Source organism: Erithacus rubecula (genome assembly GCF_903797595.1).
Source record: "Erithacus rubecula genome assembly, chromosome: 23".
NCBI classification, from domain to species: domain Eukaryota; kingdom Metazoa; phylum Chordata; class Aves; order Passeriformes; family Muscicapidae; genus Erithacus; species Erithacus rubecula.
In genome coordinates, this window is record NC_136675.1 from 3,621,950 (window position 1) to 3,640,376 (window position 18,427).

The window sequence follows — 18,427 nt, forward strand, 5'->3', positions numbered from 1 at the left end:
AATGTGAACAGTATCAGGAACAGTATTTTGAGGTGACTGGAGGGATTTTAACCACCAGAAAAGAAAAATATACACATTTAAACATTCAACAGTTTATAGGTATTGATTTCTGTGCTGAGTGATCAAACCTGCTTAGTTTAATTGCTGATGTCATAACACATTTAATTGCATTCTGTCTTTTCCTTAAGGTTTGATATTTGCAGGTCATTTGTGCATCTTGGGCTGGATTGATGAGGTTCTGCTGTGATGGTCAAATAATTGTCCTCAGCACTTGCTGAAAACCTTCTAGTTAATTAAATGACATGTTTATTGTCACTATAAATGGACACATGATTAACAAGGAAGAAATAAAAGCATCCCACATTTATCAGCATTGGTTGACTCCATGCTCTGGAGATTTCCTGCTTTACTGAGGAAAATTTAAATGTTTTTCTCAGAAAAGGGGATTAGCACCAGCATTATTGTCAGTTGCACTGAAAAAAGCTGATGATTTTTCCACAAGCATATTAAATAGACCTGATTAGTTTTGCATTCAACTGCCTCCAACACAGAAGATTGTATTCCAGAAACCAATCATATTAATTACATCTGAAGAGTCTGCATATTCAAAAGCCATTGCTTGTTTTATGGACAGCAAAAATAAACACCCTGTCTTTTTAATAATTTTAAGTGGGTCACTTTCAAGATTGTATCTGTTTTAAATAAATTATGATTTTGTTAAGGGCCGTGGGCAAAAGCTTTTTATTAGTAATGTGACAATTTGAGGTTTGTTTAGTTTTATAAGGACCACAACATTTATTTCAGAAGTCACTACCAGCCAAATGCTTAAAAGATATGACAGTGTATCTCATGTGGTTTCTGGGAATTCTACAAACTGTGAGTAGGTGAGAAGCCATTTTTCCATGAAAATGCTGCAAATAGTAATTTGAGATTCCCAAAGTCTTTAGAAAGCAAATGACAATGTGGAATATAAGGGATATAACCGAATAATAAAGGATATAACTGGACAGTTTATCTTTCAATTGCCACAGAGAAGTGTTTTTCCTCCTAGACAGGCCCACAGACATTCACAGAGACTTTAAAAAATAAATGTATGTTCTTTAAATAACACATATTTTTCATTAACACAATTTTTACTACAACAATCTTCTTGCTAAAATTGTTTGGTATTTTTGGCTTCCTCTTTCTCCTGTAAAATGCATTTGATCTTTGAGGTTTACAACTCCACATTTCATAACAAGTTCCAAGTGAGGAGGAGAAAAAAAAATCAAATTCTCTTTAAATTTTAGTAAAAAGATGGGTTTGAAATTTGGGATGGACTCGAGGTACCCTGCACTCTGTTTTTATCATCAGTGCTGTTTTCCTGGCTATGTTTGTTTTAGTAGGATAAGGTTTAAATTTGGTTCTTTGAGAGTTTTGCACTTTTGCTCTTTTTCTGCCTGGTCCTGCCTGTGCTGTGGGAAATTGTCATTTGTGTAATTTATAAACTTTTAAAAAACTCATTCCAGGATTATGTGGGCATTGAAATTTTCACAGAGATTTCCAAAGGTTTTCAGTTTAGCATTAAAAAAAAAATAATTTTACAGTGGTTAATTTTAACTCTTGAATCTGTGAATTGGAAATTGACTTTACAGTATGAGGTATAGTTTTATGTTGTTTTATTGATTAAAATGAGGTTTCTAAATTGAAACCTCCTTGATTTTGTAATATACAATAGTTTGTTGAAGGTGTTTCAGAATGATAATTAATAGCATCAGTAAATCCTGACAAACCTGAATGTTCACAGCCCCTTTTGCCTCTGGTAATACAGTGGGGTTTTTTTGTTTGCTTTTTTTTTGTTTTTTTGTTTTTTTGGGGTTTTTTTGTGTGTGTGTGTGTAACTTCTTCTACTTTAGCTGAGATGAGATGTAGAATAGGACTGATGCACAAATTAATGCTGCCAGCCTCTTCTGAACACACATGAATCAAAAGTCAAAAAAAAGCAAGGTATAACCTAATAATTTTAACTCTATCCAGTTTTAATTAAGAGTCAAGAAAGAACATTACTCCATTTTTATGGATTTAGTTCTGCAGCAGAGTCAAATGAAATCTATTTACTTCTTTTTTTGCTTAACATCTGAACACAAGTATTATCAAAATTGCAACAGGCATTTACGGAGTATGAAACATACAGCCCATTTTCCTAAGTATTTAATGGAAACATACTTTTTAGAGACCCAAAACTATTATTTTGAAAACCTCCTGTGGCAGAGGTTGCCATCTATCCCTGTGGAGGGAGCTGTTATAATCAATTATTAGGATGGCTAATAGTATTTTCATTGATCAGAATGCAATAAACACTTCACCTACACAGTGCCTTGAACATGGTCAAAGCTTTAATGAAATGTCACTTGGAGGTGACTTTGGACACTTCAGCCACCTTTGGATAATCCTGGTTTTCTTATGAGGAAGTGTAAATTTACAAATCTATGTGTTTTTCTGCTTAGCTCTCATTGTCTGAAAAATATTATTGCATTTGTGGAATTTTTTTCAAACAAAAATGAAGTAAAATTAAGATTTGAATGATGATTCTATGTGTGAAAAGCAAATTTTGGTAGCCTACAATGCATAATACAAAATAATATGCAGAATTATATTGTTATAAAATATTTGCTTGATTTAGACAGGTAGCAAAAGTGTAATCTCAAAAATTCATTCTAAAAATAATTTCTGCTCTTAGGTTCTGATTAGCTTGGGTTTGAGTACATATTTTTTTTTCCAGATTGTGTTAAGAAAGTTGAAAATTATCCTGATGAAAATTATATTGTGATGTTCAGAAAATAAACAGTTCAGATGTGAAGCCAGAAATAGTTACATTAGAAGAATAAACAGTTCCTTTTTTTTCCCCCTTCATTTTTTATAATGGTTCAGTTAGAGTGAAAAAATGTGATTTCTGATTTCTTACATTTACTCTTGAGAATTAATGTTTTCCTACATGGGGTATAAAACCAGATCAAGGGGAAAGGTAAATCCAGATCAAGAGTTTCATAATTGTTTCATTAATATCTATTTAAACAGTTTTTAAAAGCAGCAGTGACTTCAAGTGTAGACAGTAAATAATTATACTTATTTCAGATTTTCTATGACATAACATTTTCAGATTTGTTGACTTTTGAAAATAATAAACAACACTTTGAACACAAGCACAAATAAATAGAAGTACCATGTTTTTATGTCTGTGCTATAAGGAAAAACAAAATCCAGGATGTAAATTTGAATTTCTGAGAACCTCAGTCTTATCAGCCATCTTAGAATGCACACAAATGTTCTGGACAACAACAAATACACTTTCCCAATAATTTTCTAATGCTGCTCCTTTTTTTTGGTGACAGGTGTCAGAAAAGCACTAAAAAAAAAAGAGCTCACTGCATTGCTGTTTCATTTATTGTTGAGAGACAGGAGCTTTGCAACTATACTGCAAAAAGATTCTGAAATATGTATATTTTGAAATCTAAAGGGCTGATAGCACAAGTAGTTTTTAAAAAGTTTTTTTTTGTGACAAGCAGGAATCACAACTGCAAGAGTTTTCAGTTCAGTATCTTGTAGGTTGTAGGACAAGAGATAGACTTGCAAAATATTTGCATATCAAAGGTGCCTGTGCTCCTATCACTTAAATATTTACTTAATGACACCTCAAGGGGTGTGACAAGAAGTATTTATCTGCAGATAAATTAAATTTTATCTGGAATATTTTTTCTGTAGAAAGTACTAGGGATTTTGTAAGGATAGCAACAATCTAGTAAGAGGCTGCTGTAAATCGTGGGACAGATTGAAGTTTTTCTTTGCCTCCTAGTTTTGCCATCTTAATTAACTTTTCCTCAATGTTTGATTCTATGAAATCTCAAAAAATACGACACTACTGTTGCTATTAATTTCTTATGTTTCACATAATGACATAAACATTTTGCTTTATGTAAATCAATATTGAATTATGGTAGAGAATTATGTAGAAACCACTGAAGGTAGCTGTCACACAGAATCAGGTAATTTTACTAGAACATTACTTATACAAAAGAAAAATTGCTTAGTGATGATTTATTAGTATAAAACAGATTGTTTTTATTCTATTTATTTACTATTCATATAGTTAGAGTTATTACATGCAGAGGAAGAGCAGCATTTGCTGTCAGTGATACTTTTCTCTGAAATGCTGTTTCAATCCATTATTAACACTGTCAATTTGTGTTATTTTGTGTAACAAACCTGTCTCTGGTGTCCACAAAGGATTAAAATTAAACAGATATTAAAACAAACAAATAAATAAACAAGGAAAAAAAAAAACAAACCTTAAACCAAACAACAGCAAAAAATCATGTTTATTTGAAAGCCAAGGCAAAGACCAAGAGTTTCCAGATGAGGGAAATCTGTTGATGAGCTGTGTTCAGTTCTTGCTCCATTTCCTGGCACTATTTTCACAGAGCAGCTCGTTTGTTGATCTTTGTGCTGCCCTGGCTGCTCCTCAGCCCTGAACTGTGAATTTGCCATCCCTCCAGACTCCCGGAGCCAGTGTGCTTCACTGGGTCTCTGCAGAAAGGGGGCTGTGAACACAATTCAATGAGGGTTTGACTTGACAGTTTCATCTTGTAGGGTTTTTTTTATTGCACTGGGAGTGTTTACATAACTGCTCAAAGGAGGCTTTTTCTATGTACCTGTTTACACTTTTTATTTCTAAAATTCTTGAAGCCATCAGCCCTTGGAGAGTGCTTGCATAGCACTTGTGAGCCCTTGATTGGTGAGGATGAAAGCACAGTTAGTGAATCATGGGGAAAACATTCCATAACGAACTGGTGCTTTAATGAGGGTCACCACTGCCTCTGCAGTGCCTGGAAGGAAAGGGATGCAGGAGAGAGATCCTGTGGTGTTGCAAAACTGTTTGAGAGATACAATAGTGGGGGAACGGCTCAGACACCAGCCTTTGTGTGCAAATTTCCCACCAGAACCAAGCAACTTCTTTTATTTTTTTTCCTTACTTTTTTTTTTTTTTTCCCGAATTTAATTAAGTGGGTTTGGAGTCCAGCACTGGCCTAACAAGCACTTCTTCATGAATGAAAGGTTTGTCTCTGAACAATGTCAACAGCAATTACTGCCAGCTCTGGCCACTTGAGCAGCTCCTGAGAACAGGAGGTGCTGAGCAGACACTGCAGTGCTGCCAGGAGAGTGCTGGGGGTAGTCTTGGCCCACCTTGCAGCAAACTTATCATCCCTGCACCCACAATTTTAACCAAAGTTAAGCCTCTTTTGAGATGGATTTGTCTAGAGATGCTCCTGCAATCAGGGAGTTTTCTGGTAGATGTGACACTCGTTGGTGTGGGGAGAACCTGTATGACAAGAAGAGATGATGTTTGTGTGGGTGCAATCAATTATCCCAGAAATGATGAAGCTAATTCTCTTAAATTTAAAAATATGCATCCCTGAAAGTTATAGCAATCCCTTTTAAGCATCCCTGTTCTTTCTTAATTTGTAGTCCATTTGAATGGAACTTAATGGGCACCTAATGATATTTTTCTCTATATTTTTCCTTTAGGGACACATTTCTTGTCAAAGGCTTTATCTTTAGAAAACTGAACTCCATAGCACTGAAGTGAATTTTTCACTTGATAAATACTTAAAACCAAACATCAATCCCACAAATTTCTGTGTTAGGGGAGGCATGCAGTAATATTGCAGCACCCATACAGCAATCTTGCAGCTCCCATGCATCCTGCTGCCATGAGTACACCAGTGCTGTGATTTTGGCAGGCCATGTTCTGAAGTAAAAGTTGTTATTCACTTGATATTCTGTAGGAAAATAATGTGTTCTGTGGCATCATCAGCATGAAATTGTGATAAGAATTGGAATTGGTGACACCATGGTCAGTGCTCAGTAGCCAACACATGCTCCACTTGCAATATCACAGTTCACAGTGTGTAGAATCTGTGATTATTTATTTAAACCACAATAAGTTTGCTTATGTAAGAGTACCACAGGTTTCCTGCTCATACTCAGTCCTATTTCATTCTGTAAATACCCTGGGAGTTCATGCCAGGATAAAGAACAATTCTGTGATGCAGTTCTGCACTGTCACTCCACTCTCAGAGAAACAGAATGCTGCCTGAAATTGCTTCTTTTTACTCACATTTATGAATGCAGTTCCTGACTTGGGTTGATTCCTGTCAGTTTAAAGCCCTGGCAGTACCATTTAAAACCTGACAAGTTGTACAATGAACTGCCTGATCATCAGCTTGATGCAGGCATTGAGAAGTTTCATTGGGGGCGTTTTCACAAGCAAATCAATGTGAGAAATGCAACCCTCTAAATGAATGTAGTACTTTAGTACTTTATCTATATAAGGCTTTGAAATTTCTCCAGTTAATGGTTATAAAACCCTCGGGGGATTTTTACCCAAGGTGAGCATTTTATTGGTTTATTTTAGTTCAGTTTTTGTAACAGATTTTTTTAGTAATAGTTCCCTTGGCTAGATTATCATGTAATAAGGCAAAGGTTCAGGTTTTTATTTAAAAATGGGGGAAATGTAGCAGGGGTTTCCAGTATGTTCCGGAGGAGCAGCAGATCTATTTATTGATATATGTTTTGTAATTATGAAAATATTTATTCGGGTTTCCAGTTATATTTTTGCCTTTCACCTCTTCACTTATGGATGAATATATTTTGAGAAGCCTAGGTGTAGCCCAATTATTACTCTCAAAAAAGCATCATTGAGTGTCAGTGCCTATTTTTTCTTTTTTAGAAAGTACTCTGCAGGTATATCCTCATGATCATACCAAACAACTTTTCCATTAAGTAGATGATTAAGTCTGCACTTACAAAGCTAATTTTTGATACATTAAGTCAATACTCAAGGCAGGCAATTTTTTCTATTAGCAACTATTTATTTTCCACCTTGATGTGCAGTGTTGCATTGTGCTGAGCTCTGGCTGAGAAGCAAGGAAATTTATTTTCACAGTTACGCTGCACCATCCACTTCGTTTGTCACAAATAGCTTTGGAAAACTTTTATTTTCTGGCTTTGTAGGAAACCTGTGCTGTTTTCTGTTTGTGGTTCTGTGCCCTGTTCCTGTTGGTGCTGTGCAGTACCTTGCAGAGGAGCAGCAGAGCTCAGGGTCCCTTCAGCTGCGCTCTGTGGGGTCTGGGGTCAGAAGTCTCCTTGTTCCCCTGGTCACCCTCAGGGGATTTCAATGGCACAGGAATGTGAGATAACAATTAGCTTCTGTTCCTCACATGCCTAATCTCATCAGTGTACCCATGGAAAGGAAATTCTAGAAGGAAAAAGAAAACTTTTTTCGCTTGTTTTGAATAGGTGGATGAGTAACAAGTTTTTGGTGCGGGAAAAGTTTATGGCGCAAGGACTGAAAAGAATACACAAAACCAGGAAAACCTCTGGAAGCAGAATCCTAAATTTGAATAATTTAATCTGTGGATGAATAGGAAAATGAAAGAACTGATGTAATCTTTTATGAAATTTGGCTATAAGACTGTTTTTCATACAAAGAGAAAAAGATTGGCAGCATTTTGCTCAAATGTGAGAGCCCAGGATTGTCGTCTGTCTTCTTTCAGTGTAGAAAGATTTTGTCTTGAACATTAACACAGTATTCCTGGAGTGACAAAATACCCTCTGAAGCACAAACTTTACCTGAGACATGTTTTTTACATGTGTGTTAGGACTTTCACATGTGGAAGAAAGACATGTTTGAGTGTTTCTTGGATTTTTTTTGAGTTTATAGTTTTTAGAATAGGCAAAGTGAATTGCTCAGAATAATCATTAGAAGACTTTTGTAAATAAATTCTTCATATAAGATGTTTAGTGTTTGGTAGAATTGAAAATGAAATCCCCACATGTATCTGATGCCTTCAGAGAAGTTTCTAGGATATCTTATTTAAAACAGACTGTTCCTAGTAAAAAAATATGTATTTTTTTTTCCTTTCCTTTTATGCTCACTTTACTGTCCCTCCGTTTAATAGGCAAAATATCTGAGGTGAGAAAGTGTTGTCATTATTTTGTTTTCATAATGAGTTCATTACATTAGATGTGAAATTGGAATCTTTGTTCATATCTGGTAGCTTTTTACAGTCAGTTCAGGAAAAGCTAAAAAATTCATTTTTTGGGTTTGGGGGCAGCTTTATGCATGTGGCAGCTCTAAGCATATACACAGGATAACTTGTGGCTATTGGCTTGTGGCTGCAGTGCATGGCACTCAGGGCACATAAATTCCTGTGTCAGGATGTGTTCTTTTTATGGAGAAATTTGTAGATAACCTAGGAACTAAAAATTTTAATTTAAATGCTCTCCATTGTGGACATTAGCATAGAAAAAAAATGCAAGGATATAGAAACAGACAAATGTCAGGTTTATGAGCTGCCAGACTCTATTCTCTGATTTCTTATTCCTGGTTTCTTGGAAGACCAGGTGAGGATGGTGAGGAGCTTATTTGTGACCCCTTTGATCTGGAGGTGTGCTGCCCTTCAGGGTACCAGTTCAAGAGATTATTGAGTCCTTGTGTCCCTTGCACTGCACTGGTGCAGACAAACCAAGAGGAAGGGGTAACTAGAAAGGTTGGGAAACACAAGCACAGACAAGAGCTGCAGTGTCTCTTTAATGATACAGTGTTGACTTGGTTAAACTTTGTTGTGGTGAAAAGAAAGCAAAACCCTGCTGAAATATTTACTTCTTTGGGAGACCAGAGTGTAGATGTCTTGGGTTGCAATGCAGGATGTGACCAGCAAGGTGTATTCTGTCCCCATCTGTCAAACCAAGTGTGGCAGTGACCCTGATCTCCTGGCACATATTATCTGCTAATGGGCCATCCTTAAACCAGCTGGGACATTCATCTTTATCTTTCCCACAGCCCATCCTCCCTCCAGGAGATATCTCCTGTTAATGGGCCATTGTTTAAAACTGTGTGTGGCAGTGATTCTTATCTCTGTGGGAATTATCTCCTGTTAATGGGCCATTGTTTAAAACTGGGTGTGGCAATGACCCTGATCTCCTGGCACACATTATCTGCTAATGGGCCATCTTTAAACCAGCTGGGGCAATCATCTTTATCTTTCCCACAGCCCATCCTCCCTCCAGGAGATATCTCCTGTTCATGGCCAGTGAGTCCCAGTGCATGACTGATAAAATTCCATCATCCCACTGGGAGATGCTCCACCCAGGGGGAGGAGCCAAATATTTTCTACCCAGATAAAAAAGATTTTGGACACCAAGGGACCTTCTTTCCACTGGATTCCAGAGGAAAGCCAGACCTTTCCACATCATCCCTGGAGCTTCAGAGGAAACTGCACCTTCTCCAGGAGCACTGCTCCAGCTGAACCACATCTGCCACTGCAGGAGGATGCAGCCACCATTGAATGGGACTGTGCCACCACCCTGACTGACTGACTGTGTCAGCTTGGATTCTGACTCTGGCAGGGTTGGGATTGTTCTTTGTAATACTATATTTCTATTTTGATTTTCCTGGTAAATAACAGTTATTCCTAATTCCCATCTCTTTGCCTGAGAGCCCCTTAATTTCAAAATTATAATAATAATTTGGAGGGAGGGGGTTTACATTCTCCATTTCAAAGATAATCTTCTGCCTTTATTGGCAGACACCTGTCCTCCAAACCAGGACAGTAAATTACAAAGAAAGAAAGAAAAATGCCAGGTGATACAGGATCTAAAGCTATGACTTCAACAAGAGTAAAATTTAGACTTGAGAGTCAGAGTCCAATGAAATTACTATGGCCTAAACAAAACACAAGCCTTTGCAAATCCAGTAAATTATTTTTTTGAGATCATGGGAAAGAAATGCTGAAAAGCTCAGAAATCATCAGTACAAGTTATTGGTTTCACTGCCTGCCAGTGGCCATGATTACAGTGAAGAGTTCAGAGCAAATAATTTGACAAATTTCTTTCTCACTCATGAAAAATCCATGAGTAGTTCACATGCTCTTTGCATTTGTTTGTTGTTAATATTTATTTATTTGTTCTTGTCTGACTTTCTTTGCCTGTATTTTTGCTGTATTTGGCTGGTGTTTTGTTGTTATATGTTTGCTTGTTTGTTTGTTTTTTAATTTTATTTTTCTCTTTGGACATAGGAAAAAGTAGGAATTCAGGCATTCATAGAACTTTCTTAACCTGGATTATTTCAGGACGTAAAGAAGATTGTGCCTTTTAAAAACAGCCTTAAAAAGAATTGACTTCTCTTCAGTGCAGACTTAAGATGTCTGTACTTCTTTTAACAAACCTTTATACTAATAAATACACTCAGGAATGATCCAGCCTAAAATGTTGTTCTTCATTGTAAGCACAATTCATTTTTGCTAAAATTGCTTCTTCTCATCATTACAAGGACATAATAGGCACTATGAAATGCATCTGTTGAATAGACTTTATCAAATATGAATAATTTAATGTATTTTCAGTAACCCTGACTTGTGCTAATCTATTTTATTTTGGTTTTACAGTTTGTGCAGAATCAACAGAGGACACTACTCTGAATATCCTACAGGTGCTCGAAATTCATTTTGACAGCACTTCCAGGAAGACAGGTCTAGTCTAGCATGTAATTAGTGCTGGTGATTCCACTCTGATCTTTTCACTCCTTTAATGTGCATCTCTGACTGAGAAGGAGATAATAGACAATCATGTAAGGAAATTCTTGATTATGGCTTGATTGAGCTTGTGTGAGCTCTAGAGAGCTGGTGTTGTCATGGTTTCCAAGCCATTTAACATATGACATTTTTACATAGACAAGATGTTAGATAGCCATCCAAAAAATTGTAATTTGGATTATGTCTAATCCCTCTTTGAATGTCAGATCAGGTTTATTTTCATAGACAATCAGTGACCAGGTCTCATATTAGAAGCTATAAAAAACAGTCAGTCTTCCAGAAAACTTGCAAAACAGAGGACTTGTCTGGAAAGAAAAAGAAAATCTGTCATTCAACACAGGGATCAGATTTGCAGTTTTTAGCAATGCATATTGATAAAAATTTCTGAATCCTCTCATCTCTTAATCACCATATTTATGATGAATTGTAATTTAAAAAAAACAACCAAACAACTATCCCATTACTCTGTGATTGTTAGTGTCCCAATAATTTACAACCTCAATATCTCAACCCAGGCTCAACTTTCAACAAAACATCAAATTTTAATATAGGTGGGAAGGGATGGCTGAAGGCTGCTGTCCAACCCACTGCTCTGGAATGGTCCCAAGTAGATCAGGCCTTGAGGAGGAACCGAGGTGACAATAAAATACATTATAAAACCTACTTAATACTGGGTTACTTTCAACATGAAATGTTGAAGTATTTTCCATTTCCATTTGTCCAATTTCTGTGTATTGGTAAGCACAGATATCAGTGAAGTTCTGGACACAGGGTTTTTTCCACTAGTGATTTTTTCAGAGCCAGCAGAGGGAGCACAATAAAAGAAGCTCATTGCACATATATGTCTACTTGCCTGTAGTCAAAGTATTTAAAAGATTTCTTCAGGTATGTCAGTGTTGCCAGACCCTTCTGCTGGAAGTGAAGTGTGTGGTGAGCTGAGGGAGCACAAATACAGGAAGCAGAAAGATGGGGACAAGGCTAATTTTCAAAACAAGAGATAATGTTCTTTATTTTCTGGATCTTCCATTAAGAATGCAGGAATAAATAACATTATTTTGTGCTGGAATACTAAATAATTTAATGCAGCTGCTCAAATAATTTAGTAGCCTGTAGATTCCTTGTTAGAGCATGACAGGAATGCAGTTTTTACTGACTCTAAAACATCTTAATTTAATCATTTGATCATTAATACTGATTGAATGAGCAGGTTCAAGGAAAATCAGGGAATTAGGTCGCACATCCTTTGTTTTGGAGGAGGTCTTTTGGTTATACATGTACATAGATCATAGTGAACACCTGAAGTCTGACTGTTGATTAATGATTACAGACAAAATTGTAGCCATGTTCTACTGGATCTGTTCCTTTGGTTTCAAAATTGTTCTCATATTAGCAGCCATTTCCCAACTTTTTGCTTTGCATTTGAGTGATTCATTAAGTGGGTACTACTGGGTACCACCGGAATGAGAAAATAATTAATAAAGCAATGGAATTGGTCCTCATCCAATTAAGTGTTCTAATCTCTTATCCTATAAGTTCCTTTCATGTGTCCTGGTGCAGTTCCCAACAATGAGGTTATTGGCATGGCTGGTGGAACCTCATTTTTTTCACAATGAAAAATGAAGCACACACCTTTCTGACCGAAGCACTCTCAATCCTGCAGAGAATCAGAAAGGTTTGCAGGAGGTTACACCTTCTCCTGATTTTGTTAAATTGGGTATATCCATTGTAGGCAGCACCACAAAGTCAACTGAGCAATGGGAGGAGAGCTGTACATGATGAGGACTCTGGTTGCATCATTTAGGATTGGTTTGATTATTTAGGCTTCCCCAGTCAAGTCAATGTCGTGGAACTTCAAAGGCAGTCCATTAGATTTTCCTCTTTTTGTCTAAATCCAAGATTTACTTGACTTATCTGAAGGTGTGCAGCTATAACAGCTGGTGTTGACCAAATCACCCTGGTGGGGTGGCTCAGCAGTTGAAATTCAGCATCACTGCTGCTCCCTGGCAGAGCAGCCCCACTGTCACTCTGAGTGCACTGTAAAGCCTTCAGTGGTGATTAATGGGCAATGTGTTGATTGCTTTAATCCAGCATGTCACTTATGTGCCTCTGTAGCACCTTCTTTCTACTGTCAAGCTTGTTGGGATCTGTGTGCCTGAGATGTAGCCTGAGGCATTTGGCTTTTTAGCTGTGAAGACAGGATTTGCAAATTAAATGGAGGAATGCTAATCACTTAATGTCCTTGTTTGTTCCTTTTTAAACTTTGTAGACTAGACAGTTAATCAATTATTTGAAATGATGATTCCTGCAATGCTCACATATGAACACCAGCAAGCTAAGAAAAGTCAGTGGGCAATCTTGTAATAACATTTTGAAGTGGGCAATTATTTAATTTCTTACACAGTCTTGGCAACTATAATACACTGGCAGTCTGTGTGCTGATAGTTATTCCAATTTACTCAAGAGTCATCTGTAATTTATTTGTAGTTTTGTCTGACTGCAAGATGTACAGTTTGTTCTGGGGCACACTTGAAATTCTGGTGTATACTTGAAATTGCTGAGAATTCTCTAAGTAGTTCTCTCATTTTTCTAAGGTGCATCCTACTCATGAGTGACACTTACACATTCTGGTAAAAGCAGTCAGAATACTCCACAGAAATTAGTCCTGTGTGAACTTCTGAAAATTATGCAGTTCTTCTGGGTTAAAGCAGAGCTGGTGATGGAGTTTTTCAGTCACTGTCTCCACAGAGAGATAGTGCAGCAAATGTTATAGTCCAGAGAGATCCAGTGGCTGGAAAAAAATTGCAAGATCAGAAGAGTGTATTGAGGCTTTTCTTTCCCCAGCTGTTCAAGGTGGGTTTTTTCCACTTCTTCCAACTCAGGAGCTGTAGGGAGCCACATGCAAGGTTAGTGGATACCATGTCCTGTGATTCTGTTACTGGACTGCAAATTATGTGAAGGCATTAGAGACACTATAAAAATAATGCAATACTGTGTACTTCTTGTACACACATCCAGTCCACATTTCACTCATTTTGTACAAGCCTGTCTTGGACAAAGACACCAAATTCATATTACTTGTCCCTTGCTGTGAGAATTACCAAGAAAGAAGGCAACACCATGAGCCTCAGTGAAATATTCCCTTATCAGGTATCCTGTTAGGAGAACCATCAGTGATTACACACAAGCTGGGTGCAGCAGGGATTGAGGGGGACAGAGTGGCAGATGTAGGCTGCTCTGAGCCCTGTCAGGAAGGAATGATTAATGAACAGCAGCTTCAGCTGAGGCTAACCTTTGGAGAGCTGAGCAGGACATCTGCAGAACTGTCAGAGCTTGACAAGGACAGAGCTGAACAACCAATTATTCCACCATCACTAAGGTGGGCTGTCAGTTTAATCCCAGACATTCACTTAGGCAAGGACAGGGAAATTTCTCCTTTACATAGCAGCACTCTGTTGTGACCTTAACTATTTCTGTACTGCTGAGGGGAGCCATGGGGCAGCAGCACAAATACAGAATTCCTGGAGTGGGAAAGGGTAGAGCAGTCAGAAATCTTGTGTTAAGCACCACAGTGCAAAGAGTTATAGTGGTTCTCTACTCAACTGTAATGACAAATGGGAATTTTTGTGATTTTTGAAAAAGAATACAGAATTGGATATTCTGCAGACACCCGCAGTACCAGTCAGTGATGTTGTCAAAGTTTTATTTGTGACAGGAAAACTGGTAATTGCCAACATTTCTGGCTTGACCATGCTGAGCTGTGTTTGTCCTCCACAAGAACATCTAGACCTGTGGTGCTCATAGAAGCTTTGAGGAGTCTTTCAGTTGGGTGAGTGGGGGCCAAAAATAAAACAAGTGGGGAATCTGCTGCAGATTTAGCTGCAGAAATGCACCTGTACAAAAGGTACCTGACTCCTCCAGTTTTGGTTTTGTTTCATTTTGTCACACAGTTCAGGAAACTGCCATGGATGCTTTCAGTGCTGCCAGAAAACACCCAAGTGGGTGAGGAAAAAATACAACTTGGGTCTCTGGATGAAGCCTTCTCTTGTTGATTTTTTTTCCTAAGCTCTTTATGTACTCAATGAACACAGAAAATGTAATTACCACTGCACCTCTCTCTCTTCATTCTCCCTCTAAAGCATGAACTTTGCCATATTTAATTGGGACATTCAGTTTGTAATTGCTTTTATCTGGGAAATGCACTATTGTCACGAAATAAAGGCATGAAAAGTCCTGAAATTTTTGTTGTAGGATTTTGCAGTAAAAAAGAATAAATCTTATTCTTTTATGGTTCATTTTCTGAGTATGTTGGAGAAGTTTTTATTGAAAAAACAGAGATGATAAATCTCTTTTACACCTGTCTAAATATATTTTCAAATATGTTTCTGCTATGCAGAAATTTTGCTAATAAACTCCCAGTTGAGATTTAGGCATTATAACAATGTTCTAGATAGCAGAGAGCTTATCTGAATGAAGATAAAATACCTTTTCATGGAATTATATTTGCAGATTGCCTCCAGTGCATGCTAGCTATAAATAATGGCATACCCATCACTGTACCAGAAATCATTTTTAAAACAGCAGAAAACATTTGGATTTCTGATTGAGGCAGCTCTGCTGCACCAAAAGTGAAGAAAATCTCAAGAATTCTGCTAAATCTATAATACAGAGACTACTACTTTAAGCATGCAAAAGTTTCTAGAATGTTGAATTCTATCAGCAACTGATTTTTTTTTTGTGTGTGTGTAACATTTACAGCACTGCATTCCTGTTTCTATTTGGGAAACACAGGAAGTAGTGACAGCAGTTAAAAGGATAGAAACTGGTGTGTGTATATCAAAAACTTGCAAAAATTCATAACAGATCATCAGTATTGCATAAAAATGTTCTTTGAGACATGGAGATATGCAAAATTTGTTCTTCAATTTCCAATGGTGTCAGCGCTCTTGCAGAAGGTGGAATTCAGTCTGGTGTGTCAGGGAGGCTGCAAGGGGAACAGGCTTGAATATTGATTATTTGATGCTGAATTGCAACCCAGAAATGTTGAAACAGCATGTATGCAGAGCAGTGTTTTCAAAGCTGAGGTTAAGGCCAAAGTGATTGCTCTTCCTGCTTAGGATTGGATTAAATATGAAATTTCAATATTAACTTCTTCTGCCCTGCAAGACTCATTTGGAGAGTGAATCTGTTGGTTATCTTTTATGTTAGTTGAGAGGTTTAAGGGTTTGGTTTGTTTGGATTCTCTTCATTTATCTTCCTTTCCATCTGGATTTGCAGGACACACAGTATTTATCATGGTCCAGACTGAGTCTTTATTTTCATAGAAAAAAAAATAGCAGAAATTAACAGGTAACATTTTTGTTTTAATTTAATTTCCTAAAATTTGTTGTACATTGATAGCAATTGTGAAATATTATGAATTTGAACCAAATTTAGTTGTCTCAGCACATGAGAGATGGGCACATTGTATTTTGGTCTAGACTCCCTCTCTTTTTGTGATCTCTGCCTTAAAGAACAGTGCACAAGCTTGTTATTAATTACCAGTGGGGGAAGTCAACTTAGAAATTCCTAAATTAATTAAGAAAAGCAAGTCTATTGACTGCTCCACAGTTGGAATGGGTTGCTTGCTGGCCTTCATTTTTTTGACAGAAGATGATCAATATAGAGGGTAATTCCTGTAGTCTTGTTAATAAATATTCACAGAGACATCCTACTGAGAGATCAGGTAGCTCTGAAATGTGAGCCTGAACCATAGGAAAAGTCAAAAACATCCAGCAAAATGTAATCAATTTAAACTAAAAAATGTTATTAAATTAGTTTCTTAATATCTAAATCTTTTATAGAAATAATGGGTATTTCCCATAGATTTGAAAAGCAGGTGGCAGAGGAGATTATTTTGAAAAATGCAAAACTCTGTATATCTAAATAATGGCAATATAAAATTGTGTTCCATAATCAGGAATAATATATTAATGAATATATAAATTATATATATATATATATATATCTAAAAATAAAAATATATTAATGAAGTCAGCTGCTTCAGGCAGGTCCCCAGTCCAGAGCAGATCATTCCCTGGTTCTTTCTGTGCATCATGGTTCTTCCAGACAAGGCAATGCTGCAGTTCAGACAATTCATTCACAACTTTTGGATAGAATTTTTCACGGCATTTAATTTTTGTTGAATTCTTAGGGTGATTTTTTGGAACAAAATACCAAGGAAATGTGCCTCTGATTGAGGCCACACTCACAATTGTTTTTTACCAGCAAAACCAACTCTTGCTGGGCAGTGTTAGACTTCTCAGTCAGAAACTCTTTTGAGCACAGGTTTAACTGTGCCTTTGCTGTGAGTGGAAATCAAAGTTTTGTGGAATTGTGTTTTCTCCTGTTGGTCCATTATATTGATTACATGGATTACAAGGCCTTGTACATTTGCTGTTTATTAAGTAGCATTATTGCTTAACAATATATAGATGAAGTATCCATAAATGAAACAAAATAATTAATTACTGAATGGAATTATGCCAATTAGCCCCAAATTTTCACAACTAGAGGGAGGTTTAACTAAGTATGTAATGCATCATTGAATGATTTAACAGAACATCATAACTCTTTTCATTTTGCCATAAATTGTAACCTGGGATTGGTTTTGTAATGGTAATTGCCTTATCTTCATAAATTCTGCAGTCATATAGAATTTAACTAGTATTGTAGCAGGAGTTCCCAAGAGTGAAAAAAGAACAACAACAAAAAACCCCAGGTGCTGTCAATGGTAATTTAAATAAGAAAAGGCACATTAAGTGGTTCTTCTTTCACCAGTAATATGAATTAATTAGCTTTGAGCTGCTTTGGAGGCTTCACATTTTTTTGCTGTGGTGGGTTATGTTTTATAATTGTATGGAAATGGTTTTGATTCTATCAAATTATCTGGTGTGAGGGTTCTGCAGGAAGGCAGAGGTAGAAAAATCAAATGTCAGCCTGGCTCAGCATGGAGACTGCAGAGGATCAAGAGTGTAAATGAAGATCCTCCAGATGAGTCTCAAGTGTTGGCAAAGGTTATGTTACAAGTCTGAAATGTGCTGCTGAATCTGTGTCCCTTGAAGTATTGAATGTTCTGAAGTGTGGCTGCTTTGGGGTGTTCCCTGTAAGCAAATTTAGGCACTGTGCAGACAGTGGAAATAAGTTATATTGCACCTAAGATTCATTAAAAAGAAAGGTCTGATGAAAATCAAGAAAAATATCAGTAGGAAGCATTTTCAGGATTGATATCTTCCTGTTCTTCATGTGATGAGTGGATGTTGATTCTGGCATTTGTTCAGCTTTATCACTAAGTGTCAGAGATGAGGATCAGAGCCATGTGTGCCATAAGGAGCTGGTCACCTCAAGGCCAGAAATTAGGAGTCCAACACAATCCATAATTTTCAGCCTGAGTGAATGAAAAAATCAAATCTGGCAGAAAATATCAAGATCCTTCGGTCTTTTCTTAGTAACTTATTAACATATGAAGCTCCTGGGACATCTTTCTGCTAGAGATGACCAGTGCAAGGTTAAGACAACAAAATAGATCTTCAGCAGGATTCAGGTGCTCACTACAGAGACATTTTTCTGGTGTTAAGGAGAACTAATGTTCACATTCTTCTGAATGCACATCTGTGCAAGGTTGCTGTTAGAAATATGGGAGCATTATGGTCCTCCATCTGTGGTTCAGCTAATTAATTTAGCTACTTAAATAATTTTTAGCTCTTGAGTTGTATGTTCTGAGAGATCTTCACAAGGTATTTTCATTCTGCTTGCATTTT